Source organism: Helicoverpa zea, chromosome 31 (genome assembly GCF_022581195.2).
Source record: "Helicoverpa zea isolate HzStark_Cry1AcR chromosome 31, ilHelZeax1.1, whole genome shotgun sequence".
In the NCBI taxonomy this organism is placed as follows: Eukaryota; Metazoa; Arthropoda; class Insecta; order Lepidoptera; family Noctuidae; genus Helicoverpa; species Helicoverpa zea.
Window position 1 is genome coordinate 16,852,440 of NC_061482.1, and position 15,563 is coordinate 16,868,002.

Genomic DNA, 15,563 nt, shown 5'->3' on the forward strand with positions numbered 1-15,563 from the left:
GCTTCCAACAGCCCCTCTGTGCCGTCTGTACTCGAGCAAACTAGTACTTGAGGGGTGTTTGCAATTCAAGGTTACAAACACACAATCACGGCCTTTTATTTTTAACAATAAACACAAAAGTTCGCTAGTGACCGCCAGCAAATTAGCAATAGTCATAATGTGAATTCAGCAGTGCATTGCTTTTGGCTGATGATAATGATGACTGAGCTTTCGCGCAAGCTAAAATGATCGTATAATAATACTAAGTTCCATGAGATCCTAAAGAGTTAAAAAATGAAAATAATATTGGTTTTTTCTCCGATTCATCCTTTCCTCTTTGTAGCTTTCCAACATTGTAAGAATTTTTCAAAAAGGAAACATTTCTTTATTTGCTTGTAGTGTGCCCTAAAAGCTCCGAAACTACTGCAGCTACACTCTTTCCGAGTAACATAGGCTTACCCGTACCCGTAAGATTAGGGTGAAACCGCGGGAAAACGGCTAGTTAATTTAGATTTTAGAAGATAGCTTTTATACTTTACACAACGAAACCCTTTGAATCATGTTCTCTATAGAGAAATTATAATTATAATATAATAATTAAAATAGAAAAAAATTATAATTCTCTATTATGTATTCATTAATTACACCAAGTTGATACATATAGAGGTACATAACATCCATTTATTTATTTTACAACACATCCATTATTACATTTTCAAATCCATCCTAACATGTAGGGTGTCTGGTAACTAGTGACCGATACTTGAACAAACAAACACAAAGTTCAAAGTTTGAAGCTTTTCTGTTATTGGGAAAAACGAATGAGAAAAACAAATATGTTTCTTTGGGAAAGTTGTTTGTAATCATAGGTAGAATCACGTGTTTAAGTATCGGTTACTGATTACCAGTCACCCCCTATTATACCTCTAGGAGGTGCCTATACTAATATTATAAAGCTGAAGAGTTTGTTTGTTTGCTTAAACGCGGTAATCTCCGGAACTACTGGTCCGATTTGACAAAATATTTCAGTTACATAGGCTATTTTTATTCATGTTCCAGAAGTCCCCACGGGATGCCGGTGAAACTGCTGGCAAAAGCTAGTAATAAAATTCATATAATAGGTGATACCCACACCCCTGTGTTTTTTAAATGTGTAGATACCACGTGGATATGATCAAGCAATGATCAAAGTAGCCTCCAGTGCTGCATGGTTGTTCCATCACGCTAAGGACACAGAAGTACTCAAGAGTTGATTACCCACCTTCACTAATTGCAGAGACAAGTGCAGCACGACATACTGGCTTCGACTGCGGCATAACTTATGACATAATATTAAGTAGAACTAAGATGTTCACTTACTTGTCTTTATGAAGGCCCGCCATGGCAGATTGACAGTCCAAATAAGCACATGTAGATGGTGGCAGCACTGCCACGGACCGCGTTGTGGCAGTGCTGCCGAGCTGAACCGAACTGTGCACCGCGATGCGCTTCCCCGCTTTATAGCCTCGCAGGAGGGGGAGTTAGCACCCCTCACCCCTCCCGCCCCGCATACTGCGTCCAATTGCATATAGGATGTCTGCACGCCGCCTGGGGGGGTGGGTTGCGTTGCGTAGTTAGGTCCCCTAGATCCGAGGGTGGCTGCCACCACGGTGAATAATTACTATCCTGTTTGGATATAAATTTTGGACACACGAACGCAATATCAATGTATAGGAGAACAGCCGATGCATCTCCCTTCCGCCACCCCTGTAAGCCGTACCGAATGTACGACCTACAGAATCAGGGAGTAAGGTGCTTTTCAAAATAAATGGACAAGATACCTAGCTTTACTAACGTATAGAGTGCAGACAGGGGTTGTAGCGTACCTCTCTAGAAATACATCCCTCTATGGTTAAATATCGATGGTCCACACGTAAACTGAAAAACTTCATACTGAACTTACGAGCCTAGGCGAAATAAACTTAGGTACATCCATTAGCTCTTAAAGACTTTTGAGCCGATGCACCCAAAATCTGTATTTTTTGGCTTTTTAGTGTTTTCGGAAGTCGGTTCTATTTTTTTGTAAAAAGTTTTTTGGTCATGCCAACCGTACGGATAAGAGCTAGAGGGAGGTGCCGGACCTGCATGCATTATGGTATCTCCGCTCATCCTTCCTTACTCCGTGGGGTCGTCACTTTAATGTTTTATGATATTGTTTTTATAAATTGAAACAGTAATATACATAGATATTTACAACACAATCCTGGGATCCGAATGCGCACACGCTATTTAAAGATCTGTCTAGGCGGTTGGTTGACGCTTCTCGTGACCAAAAGGCTGGCTATTACCTCGGACAAAGGATCAGCATGGCCATCCAACGAGGTAATGCTGCCAGCCCCTTGGTACGCTCCCAGTTGACAGCGATGGGGATGAATTTTTTGACGCTTTTTAGATACCTATAGAGTTTTTATTTTATTATTGTTTTACTAGGATATTTTTTTTGTGTTGTAAATATCTATGTATATAACTATGTAAATAAAAAAACAGTAAGCATGTTCATAATTTAAAAGACTTGATATTTTTTTGAACAGTGGTTTAGATATTGGAAAGCCTTTATCTTTCGATTTTAGAATTTCATTTGTAGCATTATCGTTTCCTGGAGTCTTTTCATTTTTGAGTCGTTATTGCATATTCTATTTCTGAATTCAAAAATCCTTGGGGTTCAGCTATTTTCTGTTCGACTGAACCGATTGAGTATTTTGTTACATTCAGTTGTATTGAGTTAAAATCGGAACTATAAAGCTCTTCATAGAACCGGGTCTCATGTGTTATATCAGGACGTCTTGTGAGTTCTCTTCCTCGTTTATTCTTTGTAGCCGTGGCCCATTCTGATTTGTTTCGTAATTTTCTATATGCTTCTACTTTACTGTTTTCTTTTATAGTCCTTGTTTTCTTATAAATATACAGTATCTTTCTCTGTTCATGTAGTTGCATGGTTTCTTTGTTTGCACATTTCTCTGTCTCATTTATGGTTCTTCTTCTCTTTATACATGGATGGATAATTTACAACGAATCATTAGGTATGTGGTCGGTGTTGAAGTTCAGATTATTAATAAGTATAAGCTTTTTACATTCAGAGATTTGTTTGTTAGAATGAAATCGATTTCATTACATAATTTGCTATTTGGTGATCTCCATGTCCACTTCTTATGAGGCTTGCGTTTGCACATCCTACTTATATCCTACTTCCAACTATATGTTTGTTATTCAATCACGCAAAAACGGCTGGACCGATTTGTTTGAAATTTTGGTATCTAGATAGATAATACCCTGTATTAATATATTACATAGGCTACTTTTTATCAACACACCACGCGGGCGAAGCCGCTGGCGGAAGCTAGTATTATATATTATTTACTATTTTGAAATTGTTTTCGAGTGCGAAATCCGTTAATTTTGGACCGTGTGCGCTTCTACGTCCGTAAGAATAATTACCCATGATTTCATCTTCGTGCTTTTGCCTCTTTCTCTTTGGCGTTAAAATCTCCAAGCAAGATGATGTTTTTAGAAGTGGCGTAGTCCATGACTGGTGCAATCATGTAGTAAAACTTATGTACGTTTGTACGTAACATGTGTGTGCTTACGTATGTGTGTATCGTGTCTTATTTACATAATAAGGGTTTAGTAAAATATTGGTCAAAATGGCGCCTGTTTCGATGTTTGTTATGGGTCTGCGAATTTAGCTTACAATAAGAAAGAGGTTGCTTTTTACCCGGATGAGAGAAGTAGTAGGTGTACCACCTAGTTATTTATAAATTCAGAAACAATTCATTATGAAATGGATATTTGATCAAACTCATCAAAATTGAAAAGAATAAATAACTTTGTATGTCGCGCTTTTATGCTGAAACTACTGAACCGCCTGAACTGTGGGACTACCCGCACACTGCGGATTAAACACTCGGCCAATAATTGACCCAACTTTAAAATATACTCTTCATTGCAATTAAAGTTTTAAGTCGGTTTCATATTGGTTAATTAACTGATTTGCAATGTGCGTATTACCATTTATCTCCATACAAATTTATGAGCTTAAACAAAGTGTGCGAGTACTGTAAAGGGAAATTTGCTACTTTTATCAGGAAGCAGGAATATACATTACCGAATGATCAAACAAGGTAGTCTCCAGAGCTGCACCGCTATTCCATCACGCTAACAGAAGTAATCAAGAGTTGATTACTCACTTCAAGAACCCGGATGCCTCGTTAGTTCTCTCGTACACGGTAGTCTCCAGTGCTGCAGAGCTGTTCCATACTTAGGAGTTGATTACCCACCTTTACTAGTTGAAGAGACAAATGCAGCATGACATTCTGGCTACAACAGCAAAACACCTAAATAAAGATGTTCACTTACCGACGTAGTCCTGCCACAGCAAATTGATGCAGCCCCGCCACTAAACATTGTCAGTGTACAGTGTACAGTACAGTACTCTAGTACTGTACAGTGCAATGTACACTGCACTATCACTCAAGTCTTTTACTTCGCGGATCCATACAATAACAGAACCGTTCTGTTCTGATATTGCGTGGTCCGCGGACGCTGTGCCTTGCCGACACCGGCTTTTATAGCCCTCAGCCATCTCCCTTGATTAATATATATAGTATCTAGGTACATAGACAGGGATTTGGGCGTACGCCCCTGTCTGCTTGATGCGTAGGTCCATCTTTTTGTACCTATGTCTGAGGGGGGAACCAACCCGATGTGGCTTTGCATACATGTGTGGGTGCATCAAAGTGAACGCTGACAGACTAATTGTATGTAAAGGTTTATGTATATTACATAGACTTACCTGTCTGGTGGCCGTTTCCAATATTTTATTTATCTGTTCATTTGCTTACTTAAGATTGAATTTTAACATGGTCCCATATAAGTAATAGCAAATTTCTATCTCGTCCCGGGGGAAAGTCTTCCCGACCGTTCTTCTAGGTTAGATAGGTTCAAATCTTGTTGTTTATGTTAATCTATCTATGTATATAGAATAAAGTCGTGTTAGGTACACTACTTATAACTCAAGAATGCTGAACTGTTTTAGCTAAAATTAAATGGGAGGTACTTAGCTTAGACAGACACAGGCTGGTTTTTGTCACCATCCGGCAGTTATTTCGGGACACGGGTTTTTACCCGTTTACGCGGTTTTCCGCGGACGGCAGGTAGTTAAAAAAAATTACAACTATCAGTAGTTTTAAGTCTAAATATAGCCGTAATTTTTTTTTGTACTTTGGACATGGAGTGTTACCCCTAAATATTACTTCAAACCTCAAAATGGAACCTACAATGCGCGGCTGTTGAGCACGAGGTCTCGGGTTCGATTCCCGGGTCGGGTCGAAATAGCTTTGTGGGTTTTGGAAACTTTCACGAAGCAGCCCAGAGTCTGGAAGTTGGTGATTGATACACACGTGCATTGGAGAGCACGTAAATGTCGTTCATCATCATCATAACTTTACAGCATCAAAATTTTCTAATGGAGTTTATTTTAGAACCCGCTGGATACGCTAAGCTTAGAAATCTAATCCGTGTATTCCTAGTCAATATCTGAGTTATTTTAAATAATATAAAACAAAAGTTTTTGGCTTATAAAGAACGGCGTATTTATGAATATGCCGTGCGTTAAAAAAAGCAAAAATATTACATTATGAAAACCATCGTCGTTCGACTCTTGAAGGTCCTTATCAAGTTGTATTATTTCACCATGCATGTTGGCAATCATGGAAAATCATGGAAAGAATTATTCTCTCTTACTTGTAATAATGTTTCCTCGCAGCAGTTGTCAGCGCCACCTACCGATGTTTCGGGTACACTATACCTGCATAGACGTTTCGAGTACCTATCTAGTACTGAACATCTATACATATAATAAATCTGTAGAGGTGTAATCTGACATAAAAATAGATATTTGCGATTTTTGCACAACGTTACATTGTCTAGGTCTACTTTAACAGCCAATTTATCATATTACAAAAGGACAAACTGTAGGAAGAAAAGTATTAAGGTTATTGACTCTTTATCCATTTAGTTAAATTTTTTCATGTAACCAGGAAATTTTGTAAAATTTTGTTAAGTAGATTAAGCGATTCTTGTTTAACTATTTGAATTCTTTGTATTTGAATACTGCCTTTGTTTAAAACATACTATTGCCTCATAAAACGGTGTACCGATGTGTGTTCATATTATTTCTAGACTGCCATTATAAGCAAGGACTTCTAATTGGCTTTCTATCGTCTATGAACTCTTTCCTTTGTTAAGTTTTTTTTATAGCTATAAGCCTTCCATGTTGTATTAAATAAATTAATTGATATTCAGGTACAGGACTAACTTGGGTGTGGCATAACTCATTCGAGAGGATTCGAAATGCGCGCGCAGTGTCCGAGTGAAATGCAACCTCCGTAAATGCAATAGGTGTACCTACCAATAATGGCGGCCCTACCTTGCCGTGGTAGGGGGCGGTTGCCTCGCTACCCATGCTCCCTGCCACCCTGATTCCTGGAAACAGCGCCCGGGCAGAGCTAGCTCAGACAAATATTGATCGGCGGCCCTACGTATGCTAGATAGCAATCCTTTGTTTGTTCGACGAGGGAAATGTACAAAGAGTTTTGATTTTTAATGTTCGAATTCAATATGATTTTAATGAAGAGGAACATGTAGGTACTTATTTAAGTCAGGTTATGAGACAAAACAAAAATGCCTTCTGTAAGATGTCTTACCTGCCTTTCCCCTTAGTTATAAAAATAAAAACCGGCCAAAAGAGTGTCGGACCACTCTCAGTGTAGGGCTCCAGGGCTCCGTAGTTTCCTGATTATAGCTCATAGCTATCCCGACCCGACTACATCAACTGAGAAAAAATCTTCGTAGCGCGAAGAAGCCCAACGTACAGCGACATCTCTCGGCAGATTGGAGACATACATATATTGAATTTTAGGTGCTATTTTGCATTGCGTTAACCGATATGAATAGATCTTTTTTTTTAATAAAAGGATGATACGTTTAAGATCATAAAATATGTAAACTGACCTAAAAACTGGGTAAAATGATGGTAAAGTTATAATCTTAGTTCAGAACATTTTTCAAAAACTTTTCAACCCATCAAGTTCATAGTTATTTGTTATACAAGAGTGCAAAGTTGCTTTTTAACGGCGTGCTCAATTTTGATGACCGAGCAAGCGAAGGATTCTAAAATTGAAACACTCGCTACGCTCGTGTTTCAATAATTAGAATCCTGAGCGATAGCGAGGGAATCAAAAGAGCACAAGGTGAAAAATCTATGCACTCGATGCAACACGTAACTTTTCATCCCACCTCATCGAGGAAATTTCTAAACTCAAAAAAACAAAATGGCGCGCACATATGAGTATCAAATTAAAAAGAAGTACCTATTTATGTTCATATATTTGAAAACTCAGTTTAAAAATGAAACGAGGTTAAAAATCTATGTAAAAACAGTAATAAAAATTACTTAATTAATTGAATAATGATTTTAAGCTGTATTTTATTTGTTTAATATGTATTTGTTTGAGTCTTATTAAGATTGTTACAAATGGAGCCACGATGTTCTAAATTCAAATCACTTTGCCGCTCTAGAGGATAAAAACGGCTTTTGCGCTCAGATATCAAAGGGTAAAACTACTCTTTCCGAGATGGTGGGATGAAAAAAATATTTTCCTTGAAAATCTTTACGTACCAAGATATAAATTGTATCAAATGTTTAATGACGATACCTATACCTAAGTTAACATTTTTATTTCTCTGTTTAATAATGCTTTGAAGTATACCTTAGCATTTGCAAGATTTTTTTATTTTCGATATTTTTTTGCTTTTACTTTAATCGAGTTATTGTCAACAAACCTTGATGTCGCCAAGGCCAACCTCGCTCGTTTATTCCGATAGCGGCACTACATTCATGTATTAAAATAGATGTCCATTTGTTGAAAAACAATGTCGCAAAAGTTTGAATAAAATATTCTCAAAGGCTTCGTCCAATGACATAGTGTCAGAAGTAGCAAACAAGGACATAGGATGTTCATTCCTCCAAATCTGGGGAGTAGTCCCCACATTTCAGTGGTATTTATAAGGTATCAGATAATTATATAGAGCCACAAGATACAAGCTGTGCTTAGTTTGTGGCTCAACGGTAACTACCACAATGTAAAGTTGCTTTTTTGGCAATAAACATTATTTTATTTTTTTATTATTTATTTTAATTCCACCAACATTTCTTACGTCGTGTCACGAGCCTTACTCATGTAACATATGAAGACCTCTCACCGTGTCTGAATCAGACAGAGTCTATTTTAACCTAAGTCTTCAATCCGCTGGTCTATATGACCTCTAATGCCTTTCCCCTTCCACCACGCATTTCAGTTCCTTGCCCTGAAATCACCGACTGAAATATCTGGCGTCTTCATCGCTTTAATAGTGTTACGCTGCGACAACATTTTGGTACAATAAAACGTACGTGTCTCTGCTGCCGAAGAAAACCTGGCAGGGGCCTGAGCATGGCCTGAAGTCTTAATAAGAGATGTGTCTAATTTCACTCCTTTCCTGTGGATTCCGTGAAACAGTCTGGATCAGACGGGCAAATAAGATCGCTGAGATGTTGACAAAGAAGGGCAACTTTACACGTGCTTATTAACCCTCTCCCCGTCTCGTCATCATCGTCAATTTGATATCATCTGGAAGCCTTCACACGTAGTTCGAGAAATTCACATGAGATCGCGTTATCATACGCTGGGCCCTCTATTAAATTTCTAGACCGCGGGGTACAAGCTCGCCATCACTTACCACGAATAACCAATAACTCTAACAAATAACCAACCAGTAATTCTTATACAGCCTTTATATGTACGTACAAAAGGAGGTTTACTACCGGTAGTGGCAGTTTAGTACGAGTTAGCACCCAGGGCGACTTTCTATTGAGTAGCAATGTAAGTATGTTTGATTCACGTTTTTTCATTTAAGTACTCTTTTATTTTCATTTGAAGTGAACTTAATTTTTCCCAGCAAAAAATACCTCAAACTTTTACCGCCTGTGAATTTTGTTGGTGAACAAACATAAAACAAGCTGCATTCTAATAAAATTGAGATTTATTTTTTTTAATTATAAATTATCTACTATTGTAATCTACTATACGGTATGCGTTTCAATAAAACTAAACGCTACAATTAAAGAAGAAGATTAACTCGAAACGAAATTACCGTGCACCAGCACGAAAGATTAAGAACGAGTGGAGGCAATTCTTTTCGGCGAAGTGCTAAGCTATCTTCTTTTTGAAATTCGGACTCGAATGGAGTTTCGTGGCATGCTTTGGCGGCATTGACATTTGGCGGACAGCGGCAATCGAAGTCTGTGTCTTGACCACAGATTAGTATAAGCATAGATTATACATAGTAATACTAATGTCACTGTCAGTTGAAACCATGTTACAATTTAATTGGCCGTCTAGTGAGCGCCTTACAATTTTTTCTCGCACGATAGTCTATGGACAAGTGAGTGTTCGTGAGTCAGTGAGTGTCGTATCGAAAAAAATAAACGTTAGTACTAGTTAGTAGCAATGGTCGCAGTCGCGATACAAGGGGAGTGTTTTTACTAGTGATTTTCAGGTCAGTATAGTTGTAATATACCACGGTTTGACTAAATCGTGTATTATTCTAACAATACATTATGTGCGCAAAGTTCAAGAATAGTGTAACGATGATTTGGTAACAATGGACAGTGTGTATTTATTTCTAAAAGGATTTTTTAGAAATAAAGTGTCGACTTCCAAAAACGAATTACTCATTTGCAGACCTTAATTAAGGTAAGGAACTTTATATTATGCTGGCGATGTGGGTTGGAGATGTTGGGAATAGCCTTGTAAATAGTTAGCTTGAGTTTAGTACAGTTTAGATATAATTTTTCTAATTTTAGTTTGTGTCCGCGTACATTCACCTATCGTATGTGTAACACTTTCTGAACTCGGTTTCGGCTGTCCTGAATACGAATTTAGATACGTAAATGCGATTATTTCTCTTGACTAGCGTTTTTGTCAGAGTAAGTGATACCTGTTTGGTTTTATTTACATCTGTGAAGTGACAGGTTTGCTTCAAGTTTTTATTTTTGTCTCATTATTTGTTACAGTGCATTATTTCCTTCATTCAATTCTTCAAAGTTTTTGTATTGTAGAAATAGCAATCAGTATCTAATATTCTTTTAGTTTAAGAAATATATCTAACTTTTAAAGTAAGAATTTGTAAACACTTTCTATAATCCTAGTGAACCAGGAAATGCACATTTATGGTAAGGTATAGACAACAAAGCAGGTTGCTACCAAGTAGGCAAGTTTTATTGCTTAATTAAAGAACATCAATCATTTAAATTGCTGCATTAACATAAGCAAAGAGAAATGAGGAAATATGTTGTTACTAATTGTTTCTAAAAGTAGTATCAATTTGATATAATAGTGATTTTATGCTGTACAGCAGCCATGGTGGCCTAGCGGGTAATCAACCTCTCAATTATGACTGTGGGTTCAATTCTAGGTCAGGCATTACCAATGCAACTTTTCTATGTTTGTATGTACTTTCTTAGTGCAATATCTTGGATACCAATAGCTGAGTTTTGCAGGGTATGATAAACTGTACGTCCCGGCTGTCATTGTACATATTTGGCCGTTGTTATGGGTAGTCAGAAGTCAGTAAGTTTGACAACCAGTTACTTAGAGGTATTGGAATGCCTGAGTAACTGGGTTGAGGATGTCAGATAGGCAGCTCCTTGTAAACCACCGGTACTCAGCTGCTGAAAGACCTAGGTAGATGATGTTGCTTTATTGTATTGAAAATGTTTAAAAATTTGTAATTTGCTTACAAATTATAGATACACTATTGTAAATATCTAATTATACTATTGTTCTCTATAATCAGTAAATTACCATTCACAAAATCAATTACAAGATATCATTATAATCATTTAAATGGTACTTAGGTATACCCATTAGATAATTAGCGGATTCCAGCTCAAAATATGATCTGCAGTAAACTTGTTTGCCAAAGTGTAATACAAAGGAACTTTTAACTAAGTTGCTAGTTATTAATATGGTTTTTATTTAATAGTCAGTGTCATCAACTGCCTACCCTTTTCACATTTATGTTGGAGTCAGCTTCTAGTCTAGGTTAACAGAATGCACCGGCGTACCAGTATTATACATGGTGATACTTATCACACTTCCTCAACCAAGCCACCTGGGCAACCCGATATAGGTTGGTAAGACTGATTGTCAGACATTCTGGCTTCTGACTACACGTAACAATTGCCAAAGTTGTTGAAATGGCAGCCGGGGTCTACTAATTAATGCTGCTTGAAACACGGAACAATTCATTGTTACAAGATGGTCACCCATCTACAGATCTACGGATCTACAGAAAAGGTGTACAATATGCCTCAATCATCAGTCACACAGAACTAGGAAATGATAGAGAGATTATGGGATTGGTTTTAAAGCAATAGTAAAGTTAAATTGATATTGAGAATGTTTATTCACTATACAACATTAAAAATACTTATTAAGACATCATAAAGCTTCAACTTTACTACAGTCATATGATATTATATGATATAATATTTGATTGCTTAGAACGTATTATGTAGAAACCTGCTCAATACTTACCATAGTGCTCGTCATCAAAGTTTAAGAGTAGTTTACCATTTATGGGGGTTAGTTTGACAGTCAAATAATAGATATTGGGTGTTTGAAAGTTTCAGTATCTGCATAACTTGTAGGTCTATTAGCACAGCCTTAAAGGGAGGATATGATGATTGCTGATGATCATAATCAGTCAGCTGGATTTTAGAAGCATGGTTATTTGAACATTTTTGGCAGTTATTACAGGGAGACAGAAGCAAGTTAGTTTGACAACTATTATTGTCTTACTTAAGGGTATTCGGTTCTCCGGCTGGGTTGATGAGGTCACATAGGCAATCGCTCCTTGTACTCTGCATTTGATTAGACTTCAAGCCGACTCCAAAATACTTGGGAAGAGGCTGTGCAGATGATACTAAAATACAGAGATAGAATTAAATCTGCCCGATTTTGGGGTCCTGTCAGAAATCAAGTATTCGAGAGAATAGCGATGCAGGTGTGGCGTTATATCGTGGTGGGTTAGTACCCTATACATATTGTTCTCGATATCGCACGGGGCTTGGCAGAGAGCCAAGTGTGACTCGCCTGCAGTCAGAGCACTTGCACATGAAATATCATATTTTTGATGCATAATATTGTTGTTCTTTATTTACAACCGATCCATTTCGATTAGAGATTGTGACATTAGATTCATATAAATTATGTCTGTAAACCACTGAATTGATGGGCCTAGGTTCGATTCCCGATACAGTCAATATTTGTGTGATAAGCTGTGAAAGATTGGTCTTGATTGATTGGTGATTTTATTTTGAAGAAACTGGGTCGGTTTGAAGGAGCTAGTAACGTTCCTCGTCCGCCAAACACTCGCATTTTGGCGCGCTACTTTCTAAGGAGATATTGCGTTATGACATCTCCGGTAGTCATTTAGTTCTCCGTGACTATAACATGCATACTAAGAATAACTAAAATTCTACATTATATCTAATATATTATATCTTATATATCTTATACATTATATCTAATGTATTAGTGCAAAAACTTTCAAAAGTCAAGGCATCTAATGGCTGGCCTCGGAAGTTCAGAGAGGCAAACTTATTTGACGAGCGTTATTTACCTTGTTACTGTTGTAGTGTAGATAGTTGTCGATCACTACGGTGTCCTGTTGAAAAATTGCGGTCTTGGCTCACTAAACCAATCATTTCGCTGGCCAGCTGTACGATCTATTTCAGAATCAATCGATTCAATTTATTCTTACCCTCCGATATTGAAGTCAGTTGAGTAGTTTCGGAGCTTATAGGGGATTTATTTTTTGTAATATTGGTAAAGATATTATTCTAGTCCTAACTTTAGTGCTTTGTTAGTTTTATTCTCTTAAAATTAGAAACAGTATTTTACTGCGTCAGATTTACTTCTACGTTAGATGTACACTTGTAGTAGAATTTTTAGAACAGTACATACATAAATCCCGAGCATTCAATGGGCTTGGGCAACCTTGGGTCGTAGGTCTGTTCAACGTCAGATATTATGGTGTTTTCACTGAGCACTGTTGTAGGCTCGGCTCAAGGGCGAACACATTTGTGGTCACTTGCTATGTTTTCGTGAAATTCTTTAGTATAATCTAACTGTGAACTGTGTTGCATTGGCGTAGGACAAGTTCGCAGTTGGCTTTTAGGCTGTTCAAACTAAACTGTATGTCAGTTTATTGGATTGACGTTAATATTCACTTTAAAAAGTGAGTATTAATCAAGTAAATATAATATTAGTATCGTCGGTTAGGTGTGAACTTTAGTTCTACTTACTTTATATACTTTATGCGTACTATGCAATAGACGCTGACATTCGGCGCCTGACAGTCAGTCTTATTTGAACGCAGCCTAAATAACTACTCTCAAAAATGTCGACATTTCTCTAGTTATTTCTTACCAACTTCAAACAGTTATTTCTGACTCTGATCTAATATCAATTTTGTTATTCTACTCTGTATGTAATCGTTTCTCATTCATTAATATTCTTCGAGCCCAATTTAATGTTAATTAATCACGGCTTAAGGATGTGGATTGTGTGCGTGGGTCTGCCCTACTTGTTCTCACTATTGCTAAGATTTGAACAGTGACAATATTGTCAACAGTCGTTATAATACGAACCTACAAAGTGATATTGGGATTTTCTTTATTCAAACTTAAGATAGGGACACCGAATAAAAGTTACAGTAGTGGCCACTTATGACGCTAACAATGCGTAGAATACAGTTCTCGTCAAGCATCTTCGGGCCATTTATATATTTTGGGCTCACGTGATAATACTAGTCGCCAACTTCAGAACTGCACTTGATCATTTTTCTGTGGTTTGTTTGTGCTAAACCACTGCACCGATTTGAAAAATTCACTGTTGGAAAGATGCATTCTTTCCGAGTTGTATTTTATCCCTGTACGGGCAGTGGGTCCCACGGGACGCGGATAGAACCGCGGGAAAACAGCTAATAGCAAATTACGCAATATGAGAGCATCGACCGTTTATCAGGGTGCAGGGAAGATTGCACGCTTCCTCCTTATTGAATGCCGGCAGTAAGTGGCAAGCTAATAAGAAAATTGGCGACACACTTTGTTACCAACCATTTAGTACTTTAAATTCCTTTTTTGTGATACTCTGTCAGACTGTCACTGTAAGCAAGGAAAGAGGATATTCAATTGACAGGGCAGTTACCTTTAGCAGGGTTTATCGACCCATTTTCAAAGGAAAAATGATAAGAGAAACCTACTACTAAAGGCGGTTCACTATACACTCTGATACTCAAACTGGATTAGAAAACCTTTATTGAATTGTCAGGATCACTCAGGAGTAACGAATTGATTATGCTCTTATAGGGGGTGAGCAGTATAGTTACCCTTTTTTAAGATATTCTTCCTTTCATTTCATAAAAACTCACCCTTTTTGGGTGCAGCAGGAGGAATCAGAGTTTTGCTTACTAAAGCCCATCATGTTCTTTCTGAAGCCCTTTGTGTACCAGGGCCGCGGTAACTCGATCTTTCGAACAGTCTCACCCTACCAGGAGTAGTCACCCTGGAACGCGAAAAAAAGCAAGTTACTACTGAAACTATTTAGTTTATTTTGAGAAGTTTGTTATAAAAGTTGTCCCAAATAAAAAAAAATACTTATAGAGTATTTGGCATGTAATTGGACCACTAAACCAGTACATGGTTCTAAAAACCGTCTTGCTATGCAGCAGGCACGCCGTTCAGAATGGCTTGGTTTTGCTAAACATTGGTCTCGAACCTCATTCACGGAACTCGTGTAGTAGTTCAAAGAAACCCGTATTACAACACTAGTGGTGCATCGTGACTTTGTCTGTTTTTAGTATCCGTCCGTCTGTCACCAGGCTGTATCTCATGAACCGTGATAGTTAGAGAGCTGAAATTTTCACAGACGATGTATTTTTGATGCCGATATAACAACAAATACTAAAAACTGGAATAAAATAAATATTTTTGGCGGCTCCCATACAACAAACGTGTTTTTTTTGTCCGTTTTATAAATAATGGTACGGGACCCTTCGTGCGCGAGTCCGACTTGCACTTGGCCGGTTTTTTTCATCAATTATTTATTCGATTAAGCTTTGACCACTGCTGTGATAAGTTTAATTATATACTTAATATGGATTCACACAAATCTTTTAAACTGGACAATCTTGCCTTAAATTTACGTTAAGTAATTTACACCTTTTGACATTCAAGTTTTCAATCTACCAGTGTCAAGGACCCATCACGATCTGTCCAGCCGACCCGAAAATTACCCGGAACCGACCGTAAAAATGTGTTTTTTTTGTAGTTTCTGTATAAAAATCCATGAGTACTGAGTTATTATATTGTCATTATGAACGAACAATTTCATATTATTTGTAGGTACTTATGTTTATTTTAGAGCAATGAACCAACCGGA

The 15,563-nt window shown here is 37.5% G+C and overlaps 1 protein-coding gene across 5 annotated transcripts in view; it reads left to right on the forward strand.

The window, feature by feature from the left end:
- The first annotated feature begins 9,529 nt into the window (after positions 1-9,529).
- LOC124644745 (F-actin-monooxygenase Mical) overlaps positions 9,530-15,563 on the forward strand; it is a 67,120-nt gene continuing 61,086 nt past the window's right edge. For 4 of the 5 annotated variants that reach the window (XM_047184246.1, XM_047184250.1, XM_047184249.1 and 1 more), the window contains exon 1: positions 9,530-9,809. The gene's annotated coding sequence lies outside the window, so the exon portion shown is untranslated. The remainder of the gene's footprint in view (positions 9,810-15,563) is intronic. The other variant, XM_047184247.1, reaches the window with a different exon arrangement.